Here is a 14934-nt window from a genome sequence, read left to right as displayed (position 1 = left end):
GCAAAGTGAGTGTTTCAACTTTTCAATGAATTCCTGTGATAGTTTAGCTTCCGCGATCTGAAAACGTGCCAGACTGGTGCTTAACGTTACCTCAGCTCTGCTCAGCTCTCCGTGAGGAATGAAATCTGACTCCTGCTGCGTCTGTGCCGTGATTTTCGTTCAGCTCACTCACACTTTATTGAAAAGATACGTTCAGTTTTTAACTGTAATGTTTATTCTCTAACTGAACTAAATGTTTGTATTACTATGAAGATCAAAACGACGGTGTACGGAGTGGCCTCGTAGGGCAGCGAAGCAAGTGCATTCTGGGAGTTGTTGTCTTTCATCCACATGAGACAAAAATACATTTTCTGTCTTTTCTCAGTCTAGAAGGCACCAAATTCAAAAATAATTTCACATTTCTACTTCATAAATGACCCAGTTTAAATACAAAGCTTAATGCTAAATCACTGAAGTAACCCTTTAATCAGTTTTTGAATGAATGTTATGCAGTCCACCTGCCAATGATTATTGGTGTTCATTTACACATCCGATCAAGCTGATGGTCAACTCCATGACACAAGTGTTGAAGTTCCACTTCGAAAGGGAACTTTTTTTGGTTTAATCAGGTAGATATAGGTCTTTATGCTAACAAGTGCAGGTTATGAACAGTATGAATAGTAAGGATTTGCTTCCATGAGACAAAATTATTTGAACGACTGAATTGTTGAATTTAGAAGTGGCAACGTTATTAGGGGCCAAGCACCGAAGGTGTGTAGGCATCTATTGTAATCGTTAATGTCCTTATTATTCTTCCACTTACCCATAGAATCGCTTGCGGGAAAGCAAAAAGATTGAGGATTGTCTGAACTCTCACCAGTGGCGGCTGGTCAATAGAGGGCGCTGGGGTGCCGCCCCCATCAAAATTCCAGAAATATACATGTATACAAAAATTATATAAAAGTGAAATAAAAATAAAATAGTTTACTCATACGATGTGCTGGCTGTAAGTAAGAGCCTCAGCATTTAATAAAAACTGGCTTTGATGGGTTAACTATTTTATATGTTCTTTAATATGTTTCATGCGGTTTCATGCGTGAGGGACGCCGGACAAATGGATGTCTGAGTCTAAAAATATACGGGCAGCATGTGACCTGAAGCTGGTCTCTAATTGGTTCTTAAAGATCCTCCTCCGGAATTGGATGCGTGTTATTTTATCCAATCTGATTGGTTCTCGTCACCTGTCATTCAACTTTCCGTTCTTGGCCACTAAAGCGAAAGTGCGCGGGCGACACAGTCACTCCGACTACGCCAAAACCTTGTTAGGATGATCAGTTTCATAGAGATGGCAGCAGTTAAATCAAATTCTTTCACAAGGCGTTCGTTGGAAGATCCCGAACCGGACCAACGCGATTTACAAATCCAGCAGCAGGCCAGTGACAGGACGCAGCTGCACTCGGAGCTCCACGCGCTTGTTATGAGAAACGTAAGTTAGGTGGCTGGCTGGATGTGTTGTTAGCAATGCCCTTTATTGCTTTCCCTGTCTTTTATTTCAAAGTGTTGGTACTGAAGTTTGGTGGACAACAACAGGGGTAAGAGACCTCAAATATCAGACTGAAGAATGCAAACGTCATGACACTACTGAGATGACTGACTTTTATCAGAGAGTCATTGAGAAATTGTCTGGCCCCGGAAAAAAAAGCCCCTCCCCCCAAAAAAAAATAATTATCACCAGCCGCCACTGACTCTCACCATAGCAAATTTGGAGTCTCTAACTCAATCCCTCTAGCGCCACCAACTGTTCAAAGTTTCACTTATGTTTATGATAACTTTTGAACAGTAAGGGCTAGAAACAAAATTCTGATTCCTTGATTCGGTTGCATGAAAATTCTACTGTCATTTTTCATACACCCATAGGCCGTTGCTCAGATTTTCAGAATTTTTTTTACCAGATCATCTTCAGACCATGCTGCCAAAAAGTTATGGAATTCAAGTTGATTCATCTAACCGTTCTCAAATAAAGCGCGAATGAATTCGACAAAGTGCCGCTAAAATTAACGTGAGGCTGTATCTCTGCAACTCTTTAGTGTATTCTGACCAAACTTGGTGTGTGTTATTACAACCATGACCTGAGGCTACCTGCACAGTTTCGCCACAGTGCCACCTAATGGTCAGGAGATATGAAAAATGTCTCTGTTTGCTTATAACTTCTGATCGGTTTGACCAAAAATGCAGAGCTGAACGATCATACATTTTCCCATATCGGCCATTTTGAATTTTGACGTAAAATGCTATGTTGTTCAAATGCATTGGCGTAACTGGCGAAACACAGTATTTGTCTTCGGCACAAAGCACTGAAGCTACTCAAAAGGTTTCGGCCACCTTGTGGTCAAAAGTTCTAATGAAATTTCTAAAAATGCTAACAACTTTTGAATAAATTAGCCTATTGCAATTCAATTTAATAGATTTAATCCTCCAAGTCAAAAAGTTAAGGATTTCGTGTTTCTAGACAAAACCGCTTTCGTATAGTGCAGCAACACATTTGAATGGCAAGATGCCAAAATGACTCTTGAGGCTTTATCTCTGCAATGCTTTGACTTATTGCCTAAAATCTTAATATGCTTTTAATTTAGGGTGACCAGACGTCCCCGTTTTCCGGGGACAGTCCCGTTTTTGGTGTTCTGTCCCCGACTGGAGCTGTCCCCGGAAATGTCCACGTTTTACAGTTCGTTCAAAACATATTGCAAAAAAGCCCAACATACAGCAGCCTTCTGGTTATAGGAGCAATCGTGTAGTGATTATGTGTACCAGCAGATGGCGCTGTGAGATACGCTGACTCTACTTGGTCGCGCGCGCCGCTACTACTTCATGAAGAACGTAACCGAGAGCAGAGCGCCATTATCGTAAAATATCAAAAGAATCCTTCGTTATCGCTTTCAAGGTAGTAACATACTAACTATTCATATTAAATTAAAGTAATACTGTTTGAATGCGCTTTATAACAGGCCTCAACAGGGTGCGGGATTGTTTTGTCCCCAAAAGTTCCGCAATCACAACGCAGTGATTACCACACATCTGAACCTATAAAAAACCTAAACAATTACACTTGCAACAAATACATGTGCAGAATACACATACTTAAACACATGCTTAAAATAAGCCTAAAATGAAAAATAACAAGACCAATTAAAATATAGAGTAATTAGTAAGAGTTATTTTCAAGCACAAACAAAACATTTGAAGTAAAAAAAAAAGTATTTTTCACTAGTTTATACTGTATAAGTTAAATTAAAGTAGTAAATACAATTATAGTTGTTACATAATTTTATTCATCATATCATATTTATGTTGTTTTATTTTTGTTAAGTCATTTTATAATACTGTTTTTTTGTATAAAATAACGGCTTGTGATTTACAGTGGTTACTATTAACTTTTAACTAGGGCTGTCAAAAGATTAATCGCGATTAATCGCATCCAAAATAAAAGTTTGTGTTTACATAATATATGTGTGTGTACTCTGTTAATTATTATTTATATATAAATACACACACAAGCATGTATATATTTAAGAAAAAATATATTAAAATATAATTTTTTTATATATAAAACTATATTATATTTAAATATATTATATTTATATATATTATAGATTATATAAATGTATATACAGTATATACATGCAAATAATTCTTAAATATATACATGAATGTGTGTGTATTTATATATAAATAATAATTAACAGAGTACACACACATATATTATGTAAACACAAACTTTTATTTTGGATGTGATTAATCGCGATTAATCTTTTGACAGTCCTACTTTTAACGTTTGTTTTTTTGTTTTTTTTTGCAGGTAAAGTGATTAAAATCAGACCAAAAATCGTAATAATCAAACTAATTCAGAATAATTATTAATGTTAATAATATAGGGATCCCACCCTTAAGAAAATTAACCATGATTTTACTACAAATAAAACCAAAAAACCATGGTTATTATAGTTAAACCATGGTAACCACAAATAAACCATGGTTCCCTTTCAGTCGGTCACGTTCGACGTACGTCTCCGTTCCCTACTTCAGGGAACGAGGGTTACCATACATAACCGAGACGCTTTACTAGCCTATACTCTAACCGTAGTTTAACCATGGTATTTGTGGTAAAACTGTGGTTAAAAAAATGGTAATCAATTAGTCAAAAAAACATGGTTACTACACTTTTACTATAATAAAACCATGGTTCATTTTCAACAACAACAACGACAAAAAAAAAAACCATTCAAAAATATATTGTCCCCGTTTTTTAATTAATAGATGATAACAAATTAAATTTTTTTGTGATATTTTGACTACTCAAATAGGAAATGTCCCCGGTTTCCATTTCAGAAATCTGGTCACCTTATTTTAATTGCTCATTGTTGCAGTTGGTCTGATGCTCAGACAGAGCCATGTTGGCATGACCTTATTTGAGCCTGGCCCCTTAATTGCTGCTTGCAGCTATATTTATAAATATAATTATAAAGTGCAATTAAAAAAGTATATGATGAATAATTTTAAAAAACTGCAGTTGATGTTATTAGGGAAAATTCTATGAATAAATAAAAAACCCAACAAAATACAAACAAGATTTTATTAAAAAAAAGAAATTCAGAAGATCTTTAAAAAAAAAAAAAAAACAGAATATACTTTTTAGTTTTTTTCATCAAAAAACAAAACAAAAACAGTAACAGAATATCAGAAACTGTGGCACAGGAAGACAATTTACCGGCTAGAAACTCTGGTTAACATGCAAACAAACCACTTTCTTCAGCTATCTGTACAAAATGTGTTACTGTATAAATAAAGATATACGTTTTAAAAAGCTGTTCAAGAGACAAGCCATTTGTTGAATAATCACATCGACATCATAACCATTGCGTTTTTACGAATATAACCAGCTGTTTCTACAAATCTAGACCCAATACAACTAAACTGAACGCTCATTTGTTGAGGCACATTGTACAAACTCTTTGAATGACGAAGAACTGTTAATGGTTCTGTTGTTTATGGCTTTATCTGGTGAACAGCTTGAACACCCCATGTTAGCAGCAATACATTTTGAAACTATGAAATGAGCTGTTCAAAAAATTAGCAGCTATTCGTTGAAAATATGAAATGAAACTGAACTGGGAACTAATTCAGTATCATCCCAGTTGCTAAAAAAGATATAAGAATTTCGATATGTTATGAATCTGAATTGTTATCATTTCAAAGTTTCAAAACCGTGTTTCATGTTTTGTATTTGTAATGGATGTGATTTATCAAGTTTGATAACCAAAAATAAATCCTGTTTTCCTTCATGAGGTGAACTGCATGGTATCATTTGAGAAATATATTTAGTACGGAACATATAGCGTTAAAGCATCAACAATAAAATCACATTGACAAAGTGGACAAAGGGTGAGAAATCAAAGAAAAGGAAAAAGAAAAAGTGAAAAACACTTGACCCTTGCCGTAACTCGAGCTATTTCAAATCTCATCAGCTCCTTGATCGTTCATATGGGTTTAGGGCTTTTGAAATATTTATTTTTTAGTAAGAAACTATTGTTTTTAAATGGTATAGGCATGTTGCTTCTTGGTCGCATTCATATCTTTGGTAGCAGGAATGAATCTTGACGATTTCAATGACTGCCAATCGCGTGAATTTCAGTAACAACGTTCTTTGAATATCATTTCAAACTATCCTAGAAGCTACTAGATATCTGTATGGAAAAGAGTCTCTTAACGAAAACCATTTAATAGTTTTCAGATCAAGGTCATGGCTTTACATTCATAAAATGTAAAATGCACCAAGAGGAAGGAAGTAACAGCTGCATCATGAGCCCTTTAGTGTGATATAAGCCCTTGTGTTTATATCCTATAGAAGAGCGAGACACAAAAAAGGTACAAAAACAACTCATGTGTAACCATGAGTAAATATACACTCTTTTTAGATTATCAATGACATCAAAGCTTTCATTTCGGATATTCAAACTCTTTTAGAAGTGCATCATGATTGACCAGGACAGCAAATTTCAAGTACAACAACAACAAACTGCACAGAGAAAGACACGAAGAACATGAAAGCAACTCAAGAAAAATGTTTTTCATTTGCACACGAACACAAACTCCAAAAAATTAACAAAAAAATAATAATTATGAGAGGAATTCCCATCATCTAAACAAGTAAAGCTCCACCCGAACACTACAGCTAATCTCACTTGGAAGTTAAAAACAGCAGCATGAAGGAAGAAAGCGACTGCGCTCGCTGAACAACTGCTTCTGTCCTTCTGGATCCTAATCGTAGTTGTTCCTGCTGTACGTGTCATGTATAATCCCAGCACCATATCCAAGGTATTTCTACAAAAAACCAAAGCCATGATAACACACGACCTGATGAGGCCACTCACCGCAAAACATGCGTTTATTGATCAGAATTTGGGTCTTGTTTTCCAATTAAAATATCCAAACGGCCTACAAACAAAATACATTTCCGTGAGAGGCAGAATTGTGTACAAGAGTAAGATTGCTTTCCGAGAACATATCTGGAAGCATGTGTATTTTTCTTACCAATGTTGTTATAATCAGAGCTTGACATTAACACCCACTAACCCGGCCAAATGTGTGTGTATTTCAGCAGTCACTCCTACAAGCCACTTTGGCGGGTTGAATTTTATATATAAAATGTGACCCTGCACTACAAACCGGTCGCAAGTCTCACGGGTATATTTGTGGCAATAGCCAACAATACATTAAATGGGTTAAAATGATTGATTTTTCTCTTATGCCAAAAATCATTAGGATATTAAATAAAGATCATGTTCCATGAAGATATTTTGTAAATTTCCTACCTTAAATTTATCGAAAATGTATTATTACTATTAGAAATATGCATTGCTAAGGACTTTTTTTATACAACTTTAAAGCTGATTTTCTCATATTTAGCACCCTCAGATTCCAGATTTTCAAATAATTGTATCTCGGCCAAATATTGTCCTGTCCTAACAAACCATACGTCAAGTCAAGTCAAGTCAAATTTATTTATATAGCGCTTTTAACAATGTAGATTGTTTCAAAGCAGCTTTACAGTTTTAAACAGGAAAATAATGCAGCATAATTTTATTCAGCTGTATAGCCATTCTGGAAAAAACGCTGATACGTCAATGGAAAGATTATTTATTTAGACCTTATGACTGGTTTTGTGGTCCAGGGTCACATATATACATTTTTCAATTGCTTATTTTCAATCTGAAATAATAAACTAATCTAGGGTTGTGAAAAATATAGATTTTTCGCTACATGCCGACACTGAAATATCTGAAACGCTTCCAATATTCATTCCCCACAGAATAGATACACAAAATCAGCTGCGCTTTCTCTATTTCTCATCTCTCTCTCCGAAAGCGAGTGACACACAAACCCGCCTCCACACACTTACTCGTTTCATTTGCTCCGGATGAATATTGTTGCTGTTACAGCGCTTGAATTTCACCGGGGGATTGTGCGTATTGCATATAATTTTACTCATTCCTGCAGAATTTGTGCTTGCACCCAAAGTGCGTGCACATAAAGCACTAATATGAGTCCTTGTTTGCTGCTTATTGCAGTCAAATATACACAAAATAATGTCAAAATGCCGGACACAGTCAGTTCTGTTTTAAGTGAATGTAAAGAGTTGAGAAAGAAAATGCATTTGTAACAGTATAATGGATCCGTGCGTCAGGTCTTAAAGTGGCAGCGGTCAATTATGAGACAATTATGAGATAATATAAAAAATATCTATAGGGAAGTTTTTCTCCATGGTATCAATGTCAAAATGTGTGAAAATGGCTAGTAACTTTGAAAACCACTAGTGGCTGGTGAGCAAAAAAGTTAATATCAAGTCCTGGTTTTATATATATATATATATATATATATATATATATATATATATATATATATATATATATATATATATATATATATATATATATATATATATATATATATATATATATATATATATACACACAAACACACACACACATTTGTCATAGTAATAAACGCAAAGAAATATTCAGCTGTTTTTCTTATACAGCAAGTATGTTGACTTAGGAGGCTAACATTTTGAGATCACATGACTAGTGATGGGAGAAACAAAAAGTTTCTAAACTTCGAATCAACTGAACCAATTGCTCCACAAAAAAGTCACTGTTTCCAATCGCTGGTGATCCCTGCTCAGAACAGTAGCAAAAACATGCATTAAAACCTTTACTAACCAATTGCAAATGTTTAATTGAAAGTATAATCTATTAAATGCAATCAACAAATCATTGAATACCATTAAATATGAAGTGCCTTTATAACGTGCTATTTTATTAAATTGTAGGGGCTTGTTTAATAACTTAAGAACTTTAATCAAACCAATAATAAGCGACTATTGACTACAACTCTTGGCCCTATTTTAACCAAAAGGGTTGTCCCTAGTCTCTTAATGAGTCATGGGTGTGTTTTGGGTGTAACATGCAATAAACCAATCAGAGTCTCATCTCCCATTCCCTTTAAAAGCCAGTTGCGGTCGCACCATGGCGGATTCGCTATTTACATGGAGGAATTTGCAAACAGAAAAACTGAACGCTTCTCCAGAGAGGAAACAGATCTGCTCGTCCAATGACGCCTGCTTGCTCTTCATTACTTCAAATAAGTATGCTAATTCTGATACATGCCATGACTATCCATTATGACATGTAGGCATTTTCATATTTAAGCACACAATAATAATCTTTTACATTTTAATCCTTTAATTTTTCATATTTTAAAATGTGTGTGTGCTGCTGTGTGTGTAATAAGCAGAGTGTACGTGCATTGTGCACCCGCCTATATGCTCATATTACTAACACACCCAACAAATAACACACAAAAAAACTGTGCTATTGACTTTAGACCAGGTTTTTGTTGGTCAATGGTGCAGTCGTTTTCAGTTCCTCAAAATAGCAACGCGCCAACAATGCTCCTGAACACACCTGGCTTTCAGACCAGACGCCCATGTGCGAACAGATGGACGCGAGTGTATTTGCTATTTAAACAACGTGGAGCTGGACGTGAACATGATAATTACGTCGGGATGATACTAGCAAAAAACACTTGCGTAGTGCCTGCCGTCGCATTGTGCCGGGTGTATGATAGGGCCCTTTATGTTTAAATGTCTAACCATAGAAATTTAGAAACATTTCTAGACAGTTGTGACGTAACAAAGCCTCGTTTACTGACTTTGGGAGTTTGATACATGCTCCGAATCACTAGTTCGAAACAAATGATTCTTGAAGGTTTTGAAGCTTCATGAAGTTGTGTTTCGCCCATCACTACACAAGTCCAAGATGTCTGCCATGTTGGCAGCCGCAGCATATATAACACATGACTGAGTCGTATTTCAATATGTTTAGGTTTGTTACTTGAAAACAAGACCAAAATACTGATTATAACGGCATTACAATAAACCTTACAGGTTTATTTCTTCCCCTGTCGTTGTTATTTTGTCCTACTGCATGTGTTAAATAGATTCATGCCAGTAAAAAAAACCTTTCCTTCAAGTCTAGCAAAATGACAGGTGGGTTTGATTCCATATCTGAAGAAAGATTGCTGATTTATGTCAGTCCCATATTGAGAAGCTTCATCAAGCCAATATGTTATCACCACTTGAAATATGTTTGATACTAACAAACCACTTAATGTCACTTCCTCTAGACCTCGGAACTTTAAGCCAATGAAAGTCATATTTATGAAACACTATGTACATTATAACGCATATTTCCAACGCTTTTGGAAACCTGAAATATTTGGTGGCATTACATACACCATAAAATGCGAAATCTCTCATTTTAGCTGAAGTATCAAGGGAGGAGAAAGAAGCTTAATTGTAAAATGATTAATTATACTTTTTTACATGTTCATATTTTAAATAAAAAATGATTTGATCCTGAACACTGTAACGTTAGGCACAAACTGTTTCACAGGTAATCATTAGATTTAAAATGCCCCTCATAAAACACCTTTCTACAAAAATCTGATTCATTTCCATTACTAATTTTAAAAAAGCTTAAACGGCTGAATATAACAATATCAGATATTCTACCTAATTCTGCATCTAATAGTTCATATGAACTTGACAAATCGATATTGCCATGGTATGTACCAAAAAAGACATTTTTTTTAAATAAATAATAATTTAATGATTGTCTGCTGCTTTGGGAGAAGTGATGATGGAATTAGAGTGATTTTATCACTATTTCTTTGAATGTTTCTTAAAATGGTACGACATGAAGAAGTGGCTTTAAATGGTTTCTTCACCAGAACATCACACAACAACCTCAAAAATAGGGCAAATAAAATCTACTGTTTGCATCTTGATCTGTACAAAAATATCTTACTGCTGCTGACTGAAGGAAAACAAAAAAGAACAAACTAAAAAATAAAAAGTTTCAATTTTTTTTTAAAAAGACACGTTTTTACTTTCTCTTTTTTCATCCTCCCATAATAAAGAATTAGTTCTTAAAAATAAGAATTTGCCATTGCGTGCATAAAAGAACACATTGTGTTTTCCTTAGCCTTTTCTAAATGATCGTAGTTTTTTATGCTTTTTCTCTTTTGTTATCAAAATAGATGGATTGATAGCTCTTTTGCACAGTCTCCCACCGTTGGCTGAGTGACACCTGAAGAGAGAGGAGCTGAACAAAAGATGAGTGACGTCCTTTTTGTCTCTGTTCTAGATACACGCTCCTTTTGTGATCCGTATCCACTCTGCTACTCTTGGTCTGTGGAAATCCGCAAATCTCTGCGAGAGATCGCCATTATCCACAGCACTGTATAGCACCTGAGGAGAGAGAGAGAGATAGAGAGAGAGAGAGAGAGAGAATTATATGTAGTGCCTTGTAAAAACTGTATTTTTTGGGGGGATAAAAAGACCAAATTAAATTGTTAAACTTTTCTCTTTGACTTTTGTTTTGTTTTCCAACATGTTCAGTGATAATGGCCTAAAAAGTATGGCAACAACCTAAAAGTAGATGAGTAAAGTTTGATGACTAGCAAGTTATCTTGACAAAGCCTTGTTTGAAGTAACAGAAAAGCTTGAAGGTCGAAGATTTTACTCAAAGTAAATACAATGATGTTAACATGTTCTAACACAATGCTAAAAAGTTTTAGCAAATAGTTATAATGTTTTAACTCATTGCTAACATGTTTTAACACATTATTATGTTTTAGCACGTTTTTAACATATTTCTAACATGTTTTACCAAGCTGTTAGCATGTTCTAACAAATTACAAGTAGGCTGTTGCTAACATGATTTAACACATTGCTAGTATGTTCTAGCATGATTTATGTTATCATTTTTGTATGTTGTTTTAACATGTTATTAACATGATTTAATACATTGCTAGCATGATTTGTCACATTGCTAGCATAAATTAGAACATTGTTAGCATTGGCGCTAACAATGAATGATTTATTGTGATGTTTTAATGTTTCTAACATTAATCAGCACATTGCTAACATGCTATAACATGTTGCTAGGTTGATTTAGCACATTGTTGACATGTTTCTAGTATGCATTAGCACATTGCTAGAATATTTTACATGTTGTTGACATGATTTAAAACAATGCTAGCATGTTTCTAGCATTAATCAGCAAATTTGCTAACAGGTTTTAGTATGTTTGCTAGCTTGATTTAACACACTGCTTAAATGTTTAGGAAAGTAGCTAACATATTTTAACTCATTGCTAAGATGTTTTAACACTGTTGTTCCCATTCAGTCGGTCACGTTTGACGTACGTCGGATGTACCAACCAATTGGGATCACTTCTGGGAGCCCCTATCAGCTTCGAGCTATCTAGAACCAGCCAATGAACAATTGGCGTGCGAGATTTGCATCTCGCGCTCCGCCCCGCGCCGCGGGTATAAACAGGAAGCGAGAGCGAATGCACGCTGTCATTCACTTCGGAGCCAAACGGCAATCGAAGACCACTCAATATTGAGTTCGCTGCTATCAGCAAAGACAACGAGTTTGAAGGAACCGGAGAAGAGGAGAAACGCGTGTTGGAGAGACGGCACATTCCAGCGGGATCGCGGAAGACTCATCTGCTGCCTCTGTGGTACAGAGAAAACTGCTGTTTTCACAGCAACAAATTTCTGTTGGTCTGGTTGGGCGTTTTCCCTGTTTGAGTACAGGCACGGGCTGCACACAATCCCGTGCGCTGTCGCGTTTCCCCCTGAGTGCTTCAGCACAGAGCGTTTCCTCACAAAAGAGTTCACGGGTGACGTGCCGTCCTTTTCAGGATGTCTTACCACCCGTGCGTTTCTGGATGCGGTCGTTCCCTGTCCCCTGCTGACGGTCACAATCGCTGTCTCACGTGTTTGGGCACACAGCACGCTGAGGCGGCGTTTGTGGATAGTTCATGTTCCCACTGCGGGAACATGACTATCTCGGAGCTAAGATCGAGACTCTCCTACCTCCGGGCTGGGGGAGTCCCCTTACCCATCCCACGAACCAGGGCTGCCCCTAACCCGGGCGGACCTGCTTCTTTGGATGGCCAGGGTGATCTGAGGATTACGTTTAGGGCAAACCCGCCGAGCGACCCTCCGCAGGCCCCTAATCCCTCAGCTCCGCAGCCGGTAGAGCCTCCAAGAGAACCCGCTGGACCCTCCCACGGGAGACCAGTGGTGACTTTTGGAGCTCCAGCGGACGAACAGATGTCGATCGCTGCATCGGAGGGGGAGTTTCAGTCCTCAGAGGATGAAGGGTCAGCTGTACTGCCTCCCTCTGGGAGAGTGGCAACGGCTGCCCCGGACCCTGAGATGGCTGCTATGCTTGCCCGGGCCGCCGAAAGGGTTGGGCTCGAGTGGAACCCTCCAACGTGTCCCGAACCCTCTAGGTTGGACGATTGGTTCCTCGGGGTGGGTCGCGCTGGTTCTCAGCGTCCCGCCCCGACACCTTTCTTCCCGGAGGTGCATGAGGAGCTCACGAGGTCGTGGACGGCACCTTTTTCTGCCAGAAACCGGCCAAGTGACTCCTAACCCTCGACGGCGGGCCAACCAAGGGTTACGTGGGGATCCCGCCAGTGGAGCGCGCCGTCGCGATGCAACGGTGTCCGGCGACCGCCTCTAACTGGCGCGGTGACCCACGTCTCCCGTCCCGGGCCTGTAAGTTCTCTTCCGGTCTGACCGGGAAGGCTTACAAGGCCTGCGGGCAGGCTGCGTCCGCCTTGCATGGCATGGCGTTGCTTCAGGTCCACCAGGCCCAGGCACTCCTTGACATGCACGAGGGTAGGCCTGACCCAGAGCTCCTCCGGGAGCTCCGGACGGCGACGGACCTCGCCCTCTGGGCGACGAAAGTCACCGCCCGTGCCATCGGTCAGGCGATGTCCACACTTGTGGTCCAGGAGCGGCATCTCTGGCTTAACCTGGCTGACATGAGGGAGACCGATAAATATCGGTTCCTGGACTCCCCCATCTCATCAGCTGGGTTATTCGGCGACGCGGTCGAGAGCTTCGCCCAACAGTTCTCGGCCGCCCAGAAGCAGACGGAGGCGATCAAGCACATCCTGCCCCGGCGGCCCGCTGCTGCCTCCACCCCGCCGCCGGCGGCAGCGCCTCCGACTACTCGTCGCCGAGGACATCCACCCGCCGCCGCCTCCGCCCCCGCCAAGGCACCGCAGCAGCCTTCCACCAGCCGACGGCGTGGGGCCGGCCGTGGGAAGGATGTCCAGCCCGCTCAGGCCGCTGCCAAGCCAGGTGGCAAGCGTCGTCGCAAGCGACCCTGAGACGGGCCGCCCAGAGATGGAGGAGACTGCTCTGAGGGAGATGGCTGCAGCACCACTCCTTCCCCCGGAGGAGGGCCGGGGGAAAATCTTTTGTTTTTCTGTTCACCAAAAACATCAATAAAAGAGCAGTTTCCAATATCTCTGGGTGCCAAGAGAGCGCGCTTGGCGGTGGTCGACGCTTCCATGCCTCGCCACCCTCAAGTACCTCTCCCTTCGCCAGCAGGGGACGCCGGCTGTCGGGACGCACACAAGCGGCCTCCCCACACTCGCACGTCCCCTCCGCGGATGCAGGTAAGTGTTGCACAGCACACTCAGATCCCGCTACGGGCCGCTCCCATGCCGTCCGAGCCGGATCCCTGCGTTCCGCCCCGCTGCGGGTACGTCTGTGGTGCCGATGGTCCCCCTTGCTCGGAGTCTGGGAGCCTGGCTAGCACTTCCCAGCCCGTCTCTGTGGCTCATCCGTACCATCAGACTCGGCTATGCGATTCAGTTCGCCCGGCGTCCCCCCAAGTTCAGGGGCGTTCACTTCACGACTGTAGTGGAGGTGAACGCCCCCGTGCTCAGGGCGGAGATCGCTGTCCTACTGGCGAAGGACGCGATAGAGCCGGTCCCTCAAGCCGATATGAGGTCCGGGTTCTACAGCCCGTACTTCATTGTACCCAAGAAAGGCGGCGGGTTACGACCGATCTTGGACCTGCGATTCCTGAACCGGTCCCTTCACAGGCTGCCGTTCACGATGTTAACGCAGAAGCGCATCTTCAGGTGCATCCGTCCCCGAGATTGGTTTGCAGCGATTGACCTGAAGGACACATACTTTCATGTCTCGATTCTCCCTCGACACCGGCCCTTTCTGCGCTTCGCGTTCGAGGGACGGGCATATCAGTACCGCGTCTTACCCTTCGGCCTGTCCCTGTCGTCCCGCGTCTTTACGAAGGTTGCGGAGGCGGCCATTGCTCCCATGAGAGAGCATGGTGTTCGCATCCTCAACTACCTCGACGACTGGCTGATTCTTGCCCAGTCGCGAGAGCAGTTGTGCGAACACAGGGACAAGGTGCTCAGTCACCTCAGCCAGTTGGGACTACGGGTCAACTGGGAGAAGAGCAAACTCTGCCCCACGCAGAGGATCTCTTTTCTCGGTATG

The 14934-nt window shown here is 40.3% G+C and overlaps 1 protein-coding gene across 1 annotated transcript in view; it reads right to left on the bottom strand.

The window, feature by feature from the left end:
* Positions 1 to 8785: 8785 nt before the first annotated feature.
* rbms2a (RNA binding motif, single stranded interacting protein 2a) overlaps positions 8786 to 14934 on the bottom strand; it is a 96908-nt gene continuing 90759 nt past the window's right edge. Inside the window, exon 14 of the mRNA XM_079844473.1 lies at positions 8786 to 10846. The gene's annotated coding sequence lies outside the window, so the exon portion shown is untranslated. The remainder of the gene's footprint in view (positions 10847 to 14934) is intronic.

This window comes from Gobio gobio, assembly GCF_949357685.1.
Source record: "Gobio gobio genome assembly, chromosome: 19".
NCBI lineage: Eukaryota > Metazoa > Chordata > Actinopteri > Cypriniformes > Gobionidae > Gobio > Gobio gobio.
Note: the sequence above shows the minus strand (reverse complement) of the source record. Positions and strands in the feature narration are given on the sequence as shown.